This window comes from Protopterus annectens, chromosome 4.part1 (genome assembly GCF_019279795.1).
Source record: "Protopterus annectens isolate FY-2018-M chromosome 4.part1, PAN1.0, whole genome shotgun sequence".
Lineage (NCBI taxonomy): Eukaryota > Metazoa > Chordata > Ceratodontiformes > Protopteridae > Protopterus > Protopterus annectens.
Genome location: NC_056734.1, coordinates 550,689,858 through 550,704,814, shown reverse-complemented (window position 1 = coordinate 550,704,814; position 14,957 = coordinate 550,689,858). Strand labels below are relative to the sequence as shown.

Sequence of the window (14,957 nt, the reverse complement as noted above, 5' to 3'; positions counted from 1 at the left end):
TAATGCCTACTCCTAAGAGATTGACTTCAGACTGCACGAAAGGGGTAACAAATTCTACAGATGACATTGAAATAAATAGATCTTACCCTGTGCACATACCAAGCTTTAAATAGCCTTGACTTACAGGCAGGGTACAGAGACACTTAAGTGACAATTCAGTATGGTATTCATGACATTGAGATCATGTGACACAAGTCAGCACTTCACTTCCAGGGAGAGCTGTACTACATCAGTCAGAGACTGCAGCTGCTGGTAAGACTATTTATTTTTAATTGTATGGAGAAAAAGCAAATGTTGAAATAGCTGAATAATGTAGACATGTTCAGTGTTACTATTCTGCTGTTCTGTTATTAATGCAGAGTTTAGCTTGGTAATACAGAGAAATTCGTGTATGGAAAACATGTGCCCCTCCCAAGTGAAAAGGGAACAAGTGTTTCATATTTCTGGAAAATATGAAATAAAGGACATTTTTGATCTATGCTGGATAGAACTACTCTTAGTTACATTTGGCTAAGCAAATTGCACTCTACTATTTATGTTGCTGTAGATTGTGTATGATTTTGTGTGTCCATGTAGGTATTTGTATATTTTAGTATGATAATCTTTACTGTGATTTGTGTTGAACTTTGAAAAACAAAAATGTACTTACGTTTTCAGAAGAGTTAGAAAAAAACTATTTCTGCACTATGAGGAGGGGACTAAAATTTAATAAATAGCTCAGGGTGAAGTTAAAGATGGCGGCAAATTAGGAACTCCAAGCCATCTCATGAAAAGTAGTCTCGATTTGTTAATTCTTTTCTGTTTCAAAATGCAGATTTAATCTTTCCTAGACTTTAGCACTGCCTGTGAAAGACATTACTTAAAACTGTACCAGCTATTCAGATGACAGAAAGATGGAATTAAGTTAAACATTGAAGGAATACAACAGGTGTGTAAAACAAATGCAACACATGCCGTTTCAACAGGAAGGTTTGATTTCTTTGTTCTTTATGTCCGTTTTAATGGGCATACTGTATCATGTTGTTAGACTTCCCAGATCTCTGGTTTTACAATATAACGGATCAATAAGCATATTAATTTCTAACATGGGATAGCCATTAATCTTAATTTTTTTCTTAGATGAGATCTCCTGTACTTACTCAGAGTTTTCTAGAAACACTAGTAATGTGTCTATAAAGGTTATGGAAAACATTTTTAAATTGTAGTGCATGTTTACTGTAGGATGTATTACTCCTTTGTTTTAATGAAATATGTTTTGTTGCAGTAAGTGACTATTTATGTACTACAACTGAAGTGTTTGTATACTTTTGCCAAATTGGACAGCTGCACAGTTACATTAAAGCTAGTAGCGTATACAACTAAAATTATCTAGGAAAAAAGCTAAGAATAAAAGTTTACATTTTTTCATTACTTAAAATGCAGAATTTGTTTAGAGCAGTATCATAATATCATTGACTATAGATGAGATTTACAGACAATTAGTGCATGGCAAAGTGTAAATTAATGGCCATGTGAAGGGTTCCGTTGGTTCAAGGATAATGCATATTTTCTAAGCTGTGATCTGCCCCACAAAGTGAACTCATAAATATTAGTGCTGCACAATGAATCCCAACTTATATTCCATATTCAGCATTGCTGTCCCATGCTACAAGCATGCAAGTAACTGCAATACTGTAAATTAGCATAGATTGTCATCCGAGGACAGGCAAAGACCGACACAAATACATTTCTGCAAATGTACAAGTAGGTAAAGATATCCTGTCATAGTAACCAGCTTCTGTATCATAAATTATAACTCTTTCTGACACCATTGAGATGTTAATAGCTTTTTTGTGATTTGATATACCATAAGATAATTTTAAACCACAATTTTGCTGAAAAAATGTTTTGCTTAACTTAGTAGTACAAAGCACCATGCAACAGTTGCTTATCTGAAATCAGTCCTTACAACTTTGAGGGCACTAAAAGTATCAAACTACCTTTTATCTCAGATTTGCAAACGTATCAAAGTTTGGTTTTGTAAGTTAAAATAGCCATTGGATCTACTGAAGGGGCTGAAGGAGCCATAATATGTTTCCTTGAAGCAAAAAGAATTCTGCCACCTACTGTTTCTAGAAAACATGCACACTAATTTCTTTCCATGAACCAGAAATCAAATGAAATATTCAGATATCTTTCTTCTTATGCACACTTTTAATTCATAAAAGGCTCTACTTATGACATTTATTATTAAATGCCGAATACATCTGACTCAGTGCAACAACTTTATATCAGAAATACTGTCCTCCAGCTAATAATCATGCCTTTCCATGTGTATTGCCAGTCTGTTACCAACTGTGTTAGCAAATTATCTGGACTAGTTCAGCTTTCATTTCATTAATCTGCACTCCATGTATTTCACTCACTTTGTGTAATCCTTCAAAATAGTATGCTGCTCATTAACAAAGCGTGTCATAACAAATTAAGAAATCAATGTCATTTTATTTTATAACATTTCATGGGAGCCCTTACAGTACCTGATAGTGAGTGGTACTATGAATTTAGTTAAAAAGAAAAAAAAAAACATGAGAGAGGGTATCAGGGCATGACTGCATACCTTGAGATGTTCCATAAGCCTAAAATAGTCACTTACTGTGCTGCCTTATTTAAATTATGAGATGGGTCTCTTTTAAAAACATGCTTGTTTCTAGACACATACTCTACTTACATTAAGACTTCCCGTGCTAAGATGACACCTCAGCTGAAGATACCATACAATCTTTTTATAACACAAATCAGTACTAATCAAAACAATCAGCAAATAATTACTGTTACCCCATGGTATAAATATGAGTGACTGTGTGTGTGTGTGTGTGTGTGTGTGTGTGTGTGTGTGTGTGTGTGTGTGTGTGTGTGTGTGTGTGCGTGTGTGCGTGTGTGCGTGTGTGTGTGTGTGTGTGTGTTGTTCTGGAGATTTTTCTCACCGGGTCTCCACTGAAACTGGGTTTCTGACCCAGTCGGACACTACCTGGTTAACAAATGTAAATAAATAAATAAGTATATATATATATATATATATATATATATATATATATATATATATATATATATTTATGTCACATAATCGAATCACACTTTGCCTTCACTCTTTTCATAGAGATGAAAAGAGCAAATGTTTAATAAAGTAAGTGTTCAAATCAGCATATAAATCCACAGAGAAAGGAAGCGCTTGGCCAGCTTACAAGTAAAACACACACTGCAGTATGTCAAACCCACCCAGTTGGGGTCTGCTCCCCCACAACTCCCAGTCTGGGGGCTGCACCCCCCCCCAATATATACCAACTCCGAGATTGTACTACAGTGGGGCCAACTGCTTACTTTTCCTTTGGAATTTTTTGCTGATGTGAACGTTCACTTTATTGAACGTTTGCTTTTTCCATCTCTACTAAAAGAGTTTCTGCGAAGTGTGGTTTGCTTATTTCGCTTATGTAAAGTACACCCATATATATATATATATATATATATATATATATATATATATATATACACACACACGTGTGTGTGTGTGTGTGTGTGTGTGTGTGTGTGTATGAAAATACTCCAGCATTCTAAACCTTCCACCTGAATAAATGGAAAAGATATGTTGCTTTGGTTACATGGCAGTGTATATCAGCTGATATGTGCTGTATACAATGAATGTTACATGAATCTCAATAACAAGATTAAGAATCATTTAAGTCCTCTGAAGGTAGAGATTCCTCACTGCAGTATCATTTTCCTATTCTTTGTTTCATGAACTTGGTATAATGCCTACTGGTAATCTGATTACCTTTTGGCTTTATTTACTAAATATTTCTTAAGCCCCAGGATTGCTTTGTATGCTATACAGATGATTCATACTTGCCTTTTGACAACTGGAACTAATCCCAGCTGGATGATAACATTGTCAGAAATCCCATCACAACCATTCCCTTTCTGTATCTGACGTCATGCTATCGTGCATCATGTGCTCATTACAGAAACTGCTACCGTTCTTCTTCAGATAGCAGCGGTATCATATGAACTATCGCATAACTTTAGTATGGTATGACTTAGAAAGCAACTCTGCAGCATAAGACTGAAGATTTTACTATGGGGAGACAGAACTGTATCAAAGACTACCATATATTGGTTTTAAGTCACGGTCTCTAGATAGGTGATACAGTGCTTTCTGACAGAACTGTCTTCTTCTGGCTTTTCCCGGTTAGGGGTCGCCACAGTGGATCACCTTGTCCGCTCATGATTGGCAGTGGAGTTTTACAGTGTCGAGTTGCCAGCCTGGCGCCCAACCTTCCACAGAAGGCACACACATGCACACACTACACCTAGGGCCAATTTAGAGTGTCCAGTCCACCTGCAGCATGTCTTTGGGAGGAAACCAGAGCACCCGGAGGAAACCCACACGACCACAGCGAGGACATGCAGACTCCGCACAGAAGGCACCCCAGCCGAGGATCAAACCGGAGAACCTCTTGCTGTGAGGCGGCAATGCTAACCACTGCACCACCATGGCCACCCTTCTGACAGAACTGTATATAGGTCAATTCATGCTTTGAGCAATGCCCATGACTGGCACTCCCCCCCCCAACTAAAGTTGAAGCCCAAAAAATAAAGGCCTTCAACCAGAAGCTTCAGAGTCAAAAAATGCATTCAAAAGATCTGAAATGATCTCCATAGCTTTCTTAGCCTGCACACCTCTCAACCTCGTAGAGCAAGAAATTTGGACAAAGCCATCAATAAAAGTGGTACAAAGGACAAAAAAGATAGAATCACTTTTTAAATATTGCTCGTACAAACTTAGAAAGTTGATAGAATAACAGGTTTTGTATTAGCATGACTTTTCTGAAGGATATGAAGTCTGAAACTCAAGTCTTTGTTATTATTTTCTAGCTTCAAACTTTATTAATTTGCCACTAATTTCCCAGAAAATCACATTTTTATGAAAAAAAAAAACAGAGCAAAAATATGAGGCAAAAATCTGGGCATTCTGAGAAAATCTGTACAGCTGAAAGGTATGCTTGCCTGTTTGCTGCTGCTCTGTTCACAAACTCTAATCACTTTCATTCATGGACTGTAGCAAACAGCTGCCTCTTTGCTACATTATATGAATGAAAGTATTGTTCCGTTTGCAGAAGTCAGTGTGTGCACATACAAAACTGTTATTATGTATATGCATTGCAGTTCTTTGCTATCTTCATGTACTGTCAACTAAGCAGCTAAAAAAGCAAGATCACAGCTGTATAAATACAAACCAACAATGCTTGGATTTCCAATCAGGAAGTGATTGCCACCAAGGCAAAGCCAGCAATCATGTCCCCTAACACCTGCTCCTGGGGCATATGCTCCCTTCCCCCATCCTTTCTACAGGTCTGCTTTCTGAAAAGCATGTATTACTATGCTTTCCCCCTAAATTTCATCCATTCTACTTCTGTAGTAATGAATGGCTGAAAGAATAGCAAAACTCTTAGTTTGCTTTCTGACCCATGGCCTTAGTTAATTTCATCTGTTTGTTGGCTAGAAATGCCCACTGGCCATGATTTTCCCTTTTCAGGGGTAACCCAGGAGCATTATCTGAATAAGTGACTTTCTCATATTCACATTCATGTGCACATGAACATGGAAGGAATCAAACCCCATACCTTTGCCACAGGAAGTAGCACATTAATAGTTCATAGCTTTAGTCCTCTATACCAACTGCCAGTGTTTTATATCTGTAGGGATATAAGATGTTGTTTCAGCCCAGGAGAGTCTTCCTTCTACTTTCATCAGGGGGGGGAAAGTAGAATCTAGAACATTCTGTTAGATAAGGTATGAGATGGGTCAGTTGTTCTCATGATTTATGCAGGGAGGTGTTACAGTATTTGTATGTTGACTAAATTCCAGAACTGATTCTAACAGTGCAGTAAAATGCAAAGAAATGTATTTGTTAACATTATTGATTATCCGTCGTTTCAAAAGTAGCCTCTGTCTAGTATGGATAAAAATATATACATTTTAAAACCATCTTTTTCCTCCTGGAGAAAACATTTCTTGTAAGCGATCACGGAAAAGTCATTGTGAAGTGGCCCAAGTTATAAAATGGAGTGTTAGAATTCTTAATACTTAGATACGTATTCATAGACATTGTACATAATGTTGCTTGTCTGTGAAATGTGAAGACAGTAGAAAGATTCATAAACATGTATTTCACTCCTGTCACATGGCACACACTCAAGACACATACCAAAACTACCATGAAGCAAGTTCCACATAGACTGGGCTCTGGTTATCAAATTTTACTGCTCTAAACATCCTCCTTTGAATATTTCTCATTCAGTATTGAGCAGTTTCAGATAACATATATTACAAGTCAATTTACATCTGACTTGCAGAAAATTAGTTGACAATGGCATTTTGTCAGACTAATACATCTAGTCTGGTTCATCACAGTTGAAGTTTCATGTTACATTGGGTCTGTAACCTGACATTAAACACACAAATTCAGGGGTTAATACAAGGACTTTAACATTCCTAGATGAGAGCTTGGCAAAAGATCAGAGTCAGCACAGTGTTCCAGCATTATATTCTTTAGTGGAAATTCTAATATTAACATTTTATAAGATCAACAACAGCAGTTATAATGTCCCGGGCAGAAATGTTCAAGACCATATGCAAACATCAAACAACGTTCTATACAATAGCTCACCATAAGCCTGGGACGGGAAGCAGTCAACAAAACCTCTCTATATGTCTTCTGCCAGGTCTTACTAGTGGTGTGGAATGGCAAAGCACAGGGTTTGTTCTGCTCCACAGTCCTGGCACAGTGCAATTCATAAAGGTTTCACCCTTGTTAGCCAGGACTGCAGAACAGGGGAGATGCATTTTTGGTGATGTTCCCACTGTCTGGAAGTCATTGGTATTGCTGCTCCAGGGAGAGACTGGTGAGGTTGCACAAGGGTGCTTGTATGCAGAGTAGTAAGGCAGGTGATATGTCAAAGCACCCCTGTACCATTACTATTGTATGAGCTCTTATTCACAGTCCTTGTTGTGATAGTGCTACTCGTTTCTTGTTAACAATACTTACTCTGATGGTGCTACACATTTCTTACTCACAATCCTTGTTATGATAGTGCTACTCATTTCTTGTTCACAATACTTATCCTGATGGTGCTACACATTTCTTACTCACAATCCTTGTTGTGATATTGCTACTCATTTCTTGTTCACAATACTTACCCTGATAGTGCTACTCATTTCTTGTTCACAATACTTACCCTGATGGTGTTACACATTTCTTACTCACAATCCTTGTTGTGATAGTGCTCCTCATTTCTTGTTAACAATACTTACTCTGATGGTGCTACACATTTCTTACTCACAATCCTTGTTGTGATAGTGCTACTCATTTCTTGTTCACAATACTTACTCTGATGGTGCTACACATTTCTTACTCACAATCCTTGTTGTGATAGTGCTACTCATTTCTTGTTCACAATACTTACCCTGATGGTGCTACATTTTTACTCACAATCCTTGTTGTGATAGTGCTACTCATTTCTTGTTCACAATACTTACTCTGATGGTGCTACACATTTCTTACTCACAATCCTTGTTGTGATAGTGCTACTCATTTCTTGTTCACAATACTTACTCTGATGGTGCTACACATTTCTTACTCACAATCCTTGTTGTGATAGTGCTACTCATTTCTTGTTCACAATACTTACCCTGATGGTGCTACACATTTCTTACTCACAATCCTTGTTATGATAGTGCTACTCATTTCTTGTTCACAATACTTACCCTGATAGTGCTACTCATTTCTTGTTCACAATACTTACCCTGATGGTGTTACACATTTCTTACTCACAATCCTTGTTGTGATAGTGCTACTCATTTCTTGTTAACAATACTTACCATGAAGTTGCTTCTCTTTACTTGTTCACAATACTTGCCATAACGTTGCTTTTCAGCTACATTATGTTGAACAGCCCATATATTTTACAGAAACACTGGATATACAGGCAATGTTTGACCTGGCACCAGTGCAGCTTCTGCACTTTTTGACCTTGATACGTGTGTGTGTGTGTGTGTGTGTGTGTGTGTGTGTGTGTGTGTGTGTGTGTGTGTGTGTGTGTGTGTGTGTGTCACAGGGGATGGTGCCACACTTCAATGGCCTGGCTACTTTATTAATACCCACTGCACTCAGGTCCATTTCTGTACTGTGCAAACCTTTGCTACATCTCAAGTGCCATGTTATCAGCCTATGTAATTTTCAACAATTTATCTAAATCCCAGCGCTACAGTTTGAGGAAAAAGTAAGAAAGCATACCATTAAATGAAATATTAATGTTTGTTGTAAAAGAATTCCACTAAAATGATGGCATACATAAATATTTGCAAAAACAATAAAGTTGCCTATGCAGTGTCAACCTTATTTACTAATTATGTCGTCAATTAAATTTAGGAGTGGGAATGAATGCATAGATTCTGGTGTATTGGATATTTTTTATACTATAAAACCATCTTTGTAAGTCTGAATATCCACAAATGTTTGAGGAAAGTTTAATAGGAAAAGTATGCTGTGTGTGTATTGATATATATATTTTACACTACAGATGGACATTTTAGACTGGGATATTATATTCTTAATTTGAGAAGTTCCTCACTTATTTGGTTATTTTCAAACATTATGCTTGAAACTTAAAAACGGGAGGAATAAAAGTAAACATAAGTTTATAGGTAGTTGCTGGTCATGCAGTCCAAGAAAATGTTAAGGAGCCTAGCACAATTTCCGAAATGCCCAAAGCACTGTCTGGTTAAGTGACTTGTTCAAAGTCACACAGTAGGCAGATAAAGGTGGAAAGATTCAAACCCTGTAACTCTGGTAAAACAAGCAGCCAGAGCTTTTGTCCTCTGTACTAACTGCCAGGCACAGTCATAGTGTTATAATCATCTCTGTTTTTGTCACCTATAAACCTTATGTAACATACCATTTTGAAGTACTGAAGGATTACTGCCTTAATGTGCACTAGATGACTGCCTTTTACTTCTCTTATTTATACTATCAGCTGCCTCACAGCTCCTTATTTTATTACCATACATTTTAACCACCATTGCTCCAGTTCACATTTAATGCAAGCCCACACTTGTCAATGACAAATATTTTTTTTTAATGACTTACTAATGCAGCCCTAACTGTAAGCTAGCCACAGCTCCCAGATACTGAACAGCACATAACTATGGACTCCCAGGTACTGTACAGCACATTACTATGGACTCTCAGGTACTGTACAGCACATTACTATGGACTCCCAGGTACTGTACAGCACATTACTATGGACTCTCAGGTACTAAACAGCACATTACTATGGACTCCCAGGTACTGTACAGCACATAACTATGGACTCCCAGGTACTGTACAGAACATTACTATGGACTCCCAGGTACTGTACAGCACATTACTATGGACTCCCAGGTACTGTACAGCACATTACTATGGACTCCCAGGTACTGTACAGCACATTACTATGGACTCCCAGGTACTGTACAGCACATTACTATGGACTCCCAGGTACTAAACAACACATTACTATGGACTCCCAGGTACTGTACATCAGATTATGGACTCCCAGGTACTTCACAGCATACTACTATGGACTCCCAGGTACTGTACAGCACATTGCTATGGACTCCTAAGTACTCAACAGCACATTACTATGGACTCCCAGGTACTTCACAGCATACTAATATGGACTACCAGGTACTGAACAGCTCATTACTATGAACTCCCAGGTACTGTACAGCACATTACTATGGACTCCCAGGTACTGAACAGCACATTACGATGGACTCCCAAGTACTGAACAGCATAGTACCATGGACTCCTAGGCATTGAACAGCACATTACTATTGACTCTGAGGTACTAAACAGCATATTGCCTTGGATGGAGAGCAGCCAGTAATATCACCAGTGTCCCGGGTTCAATAACATACCAATGTACTAGACAGCTGCCTTAGAGAGTGGGACTAGACCAACAGAAGTTGTCTGTTTTCTGGCATAGGGTTTAGATCATGTCATAGGGTTAGTAATACTGACAGATATTTGAGGAAGGTGATGATGGAGCAATAGGCATGATGTGGTGTCCTTACTCTTGCTGCATAAAGGAACACATTTGATTGTGAGCTGTCCTGAGACTGAGCCAAAGTCTGATATTTGTCAAAAGAATAGAGGATAGGTTATACTGAGAAATGCTTCCAGCCTAGCAAAGTAAATACAGTCGGTGTTCTGACAGCCATATCTTTCCCTTTGTAGCTTGGGTAATGGAGTATCCAGGGAGGGAGGGTTGCAAATGAGTAGCTTTGTGACTCGTCCACTCTTGTAAGGAGGGAAAGGTTTACTTTCATGATAAGGACACATCACTAGAGCTAGGATGTGCTGTGGTTGGAGAACAGAATTAATTGTAACATTATGAAACCAAAGACAGGGAGATGGAGTGAGCTGATGTATGTGGTGATGTGTATGACATCACTAGATCTACCCACTTAGGATATGCCAAAAAAATCCTTCTCCCTGGCATGCAGGGACAGTGTATGTGATACTGAAGGATGCTCTGCTCCACTTTCCTTGCCTGACCCATCTTTGCTGTGATTCCAGCCACAGTGATAGTACTTAAGGATACTTAAGGACAAATATTGCATCTAGGTAGCTGATGGTCACCTCAGCACATGCAAATTGGGGGGGGGGTTGGGTGGAGAAGTACTAGATCAGCTGGGAACTCTAGGTATAGTTTTCTGCTCTTGACTTCCAAATACTGTTCCTCCCTTAGCTGCTGTTTAGCAGTATGGCAATGTGCAGTCTGGTACTTTATTTTATTTGTGTTGAACCTACAATAATATACCTATAATAATAGGACTTCCTGTAGATTTGTCATTTTCATCCAACCATTGCATTATATTATTTTACTGGGGCTGACTACCTATTTGAAATAAAACTGCTTATGTTCAAGGGTACTTTTCCACACACTGAATATAGACTGAAAACATCCAGTAAAAAAATTATTTCCAGTAAACCCTGACAGTCAGGATGGCATGGCATCAATATAACATTAATCTGATAGTGCACAGATCTTTCTGGTTCAGAGGGAGCAGTGTTTTCAACTTAGAAGTTCCTTGAAAATAGATCCTCTTGTCAATACAGGTTAAGAGTTGCTTCTGCTGTGCAACTTGTTAAAATTAACTCTGATCTTTTTTGAGGCAACCCTTAAGCTGTGCAACTCATGGTGTCTCATGGAGAACATTATGGCCTGTGTCTGGAATTTTGTCTTGTTACTGCCACCCATTCTCCCATGTGTATCCTCTGGCTATATGAATACTAGCTCTTTCATATGAGCACTGAACTCTCGAATGCTATACAACATTATTAAAAAAAAATCAGCTATCAGAAACCTGACTATATTTTACATAATTGAAGCAGATCTGTGCCCCGTTTAATGTTAAATGCTCCTCTTTATATTGTATTTTTTAATTCTATTGTAGTGGGTGGAGCACAATGATTATGCTTCGATATCCGGAAAAAGACAAATCAGTCAAGTGTTTGTATAGTGTGAGACCTGAGCATAACAATTGTAAGAACCCCCTGCTTCTCTTGTTAAGACTAGGTATCAAGCTAAGCAGTTAAATCTGCCAATGGTAACCAGCAAATGACAGTGGCAGAATCAAAAAACAGATTTGTTTCTGCCTGCTGTTTGTGACGGTAAGGTGTCCTTGACTTTTTATAACATAACAGAAAATGTATTCCTGCCTTTCTGACAAGGCTCGCTAAGTGCTTCACATCTTTGAAAGCCAGTGTAAGATTTAACGATTTCTCCCCATGTAACTAGTAATATTACATGGAGCAGATAAAGCTCTGTGCACTACAAAGAATTATGATTATGTCACCGATCATAACATTTAATTATGTTTTCTCAACATGGATGACAACATTCACCTCTTGAGCTTCTTGGTATCTATGTCTCAAACACATAATAACTCTGTTTTGATTGGCAACTCACTCATAATCCTCTGTGTTATATAATGCATTGTTTATTGATGAAAATGTTTTCCTTAAGTCTCAGCTGTATATCCAGTCAGACCAACCCAGTCCTCAACTGTTATAAATAAACTCTTACATAAAAAAAAAAACAAACAAATAAATGCAGATATAATGTCTTCAATTAAAAAAAATAATATTCCTGATGTTTCATACTTCCCACCTTCCTAAATGTTTTTCTGTCCTGAATATTGGTCTCAGGGACATGCAGGCATATGCAGCTCAATACAAAAACACCTGTTTCCAGAGTGTTTCAGGTTGTTGTTCGCATGCCTTCCTTCTGCATCAAGATTTGCAAACTTTTTTAATTCAGGGCATAAAAATATCTACCTGCTTATCTATGTTTGTGCATGAATGTATATACATGTATAGTTATATGCTCCATACAGACCCATTCATTCCTTCAATTGGAATCCTCAGGATAGTGTGCAACTGTCTTGTCAGGTAGGACCTCCCTATACATGAAAAATGCACTTGTTGGTACTACTTATTATAAGGTCTCCACCATGAGAAGAGACAGAAAAGGGGATGCCATACTGCAGCCAATGGGAGGTGTTTATTAACAGAAGGAAAAACAAACTTGGAAAGGGAGGACTGCCATAAAACTGGGATGTGGGGGAACTGAGCCTGTAATGGTGTCATGCTCATTACACTATTCTCCCACTACTTTGTGACTGGTCCTCCACTTCTAGCTGCTGGCCTCGGTCTGCACAGCTGCAGGAACCTCATTCTCTGCTCTCCAATGTAGGGTACACCAGCCATGCCTGAAATCCATAGCCACTCCCACCCAATCTCCATGGAAGGAGTGCTGGCTTCATCCACTTGGTGTATCTTCCTCTGCCAAAGTGCTCCCCTCTCCAGGACTGCTAACTGAGCCTGGATCTCCTGGATAACAATCGGGGTTCAATCCCTCAGCACGTTGGCGCCATGAATCCAACCAAAGTTTTTTTTTTCTTTTTTATTCCTAGAAATATTAATTTTCATGGATATTTTCATATCTATGAAATATGCTGGAAATTGTCAGCATCCCATACTCAGTAAATAAGCAGCTGTACTTCCACTGCCTTTACAGTTATCTATTAGATGTCTCTAGCTTGTAGCTCTCCTTAAGCACTTACAATTCTGTTATTGATAGTGCCTAATATGTTTAATAAACTTCTTGTGTGATGATGCATGCCATAAATCTCACTAATTTTCTGTCAATATACATTTGATCATAGCAGTCTCTCACTGCATTTTCTTGCTAGAATTGATACATTTTTTAATGGTCTGTATTTTCTGGATTCCTTACTTGTAGATGGACAATTATTTCAGTGGAGAAAGTTAATATTCAAAATTCCCCAATTAAACTATGCAAGAAAATAATGGTGTTAAGAATTTAAATGACTTTATGTATAGTTCATTAGAATGGTAAAAATGTACTCTGTTCTACTCTAGATTGTTCCTACAATGCATAGATAAATACTCAAAATATTTCATGACTACTTTTATCACCTGTTCCTCAAATATATTTTTATGATTTTTGTCCCTGACTTTCTTCCTTAACTTGCTTTGGATTTTAGACAGACAGACCTTCAAAGTTAGCAAACTTGATACTTACCCTTGTACTCCATTTGCTTTTTTTGGATTGTGAATTTCTTTTTACATGACTGAATAGAGAAATACAGTCACAATCCAGTAAACTTCATTGCACTTTGACCTCTACTATTTCTCCCATTGACCTAGCTGTTTTAAGGTCTATTTTTATGTGATTTGGACTTCAGACCCACATGCACTTACTTACTAAAATCAGAAAATAGCATAGTCCACTTGGGATTTAGAATTTCCCCTCACTTTTTTTCATTTTCTTTTTGACTAGAAAAGTAATCACCTTGGTCCAAGAGAAGATCTTGCTGCCTTACCCTCATTATGTGTGATTATTAGAAAATACCAGGTAATGGCAGTTTCCAGTGCTGGTTAAACAGCAGTTAATAACAAATGCATCCAGTAGGATCTGTAAACTGAACGATACTCCTACAGTTTCCATTGTACATCTCAATCGCAATAAGTAATGAAGAATGATAGGATAAGTGCAAACCCAGATACGTCTGTTCTGAAAAATTGGGAATGGTGCTGCATTGTTTCTCCTTAAAGAAAAAAAGGGGGGTGTTGAAGCTGCGTTATGAGTCATTCCAAAGATATGACATTAGTTTTTTGGGGACTGATTAAGAATTTATTATCAAGAGACATCTATAGAGGTCATTGAAGTTGTTTTGTAATTTAGCCTATAGGTCAGAATCTGTTTTCCAGATTTGTTAAGAAGATTATCATCAGCTACATGCAAAGGCTGGGATGCAGAAGCTCAAGTTGCAGATCGTTAACAAAGAAAGAGAAGAGAAGCCTAACGCTGAGTTGTTGGGGTGCTTGTGATAAGTGTTATAATGTTAGATAATGAATTATTGTAGTAAATCTAAAAAGTTCTAACCATCAGGTAGTTTTGGAACCATTTTTTATTTTATACATTTGTTAACCAAATAAACACACTGGTCACAAGTACCTCCTTTTAAGAGTGACCTGGGAGCACTACCTGTTTATGTCACTTGCTCAGAGTCACACAGTATTCAAATAGAGGTGTAAGAAATTAAACCCTGTACCCTCTGAATACAGGAAGTCATTCAACAACAGTTCAGAGCCTAAATTATGTCTACTAACTGCCACACAAGCATATTATTTACTGAGCAGGAGCTTCCAATTAACAGTTTCAAAATATCTTATTATGACAACAAAGAGACCACCAGTAGAGTCTATCATTTATGTTCTTGTAAATGGAGTTAGTGGTGGTGAAAAGAGTGGTCAGGGTGCTGAATGAGTTGCACAAGCCATGTTCGTC

The 14,957-nt window shown here is 37.9% G+C and overlaps 1 protein-coding gene across 1 annotated transcript in view; it reads left to right on the top strand.

Annotated features, from left to right (window-relative positions):
• The first annotated feature begins 142 nt into the window (after positions 1–142).
• LOC122800958 (adiponectin-like) overlaps positions 143–14,957 on the top strand; it is a 43,796-nt gene continuing 28,981 nt past the window's right edge. Inside the window, exon 1 of the mRNA XM_044070362.1 lies at positions 143–252. The gene's annotated coding sequence lies outside the window, so the exon portion shown is untranslated. The remainder of the gene's footprint in view (positions 253–14,957) is intronic.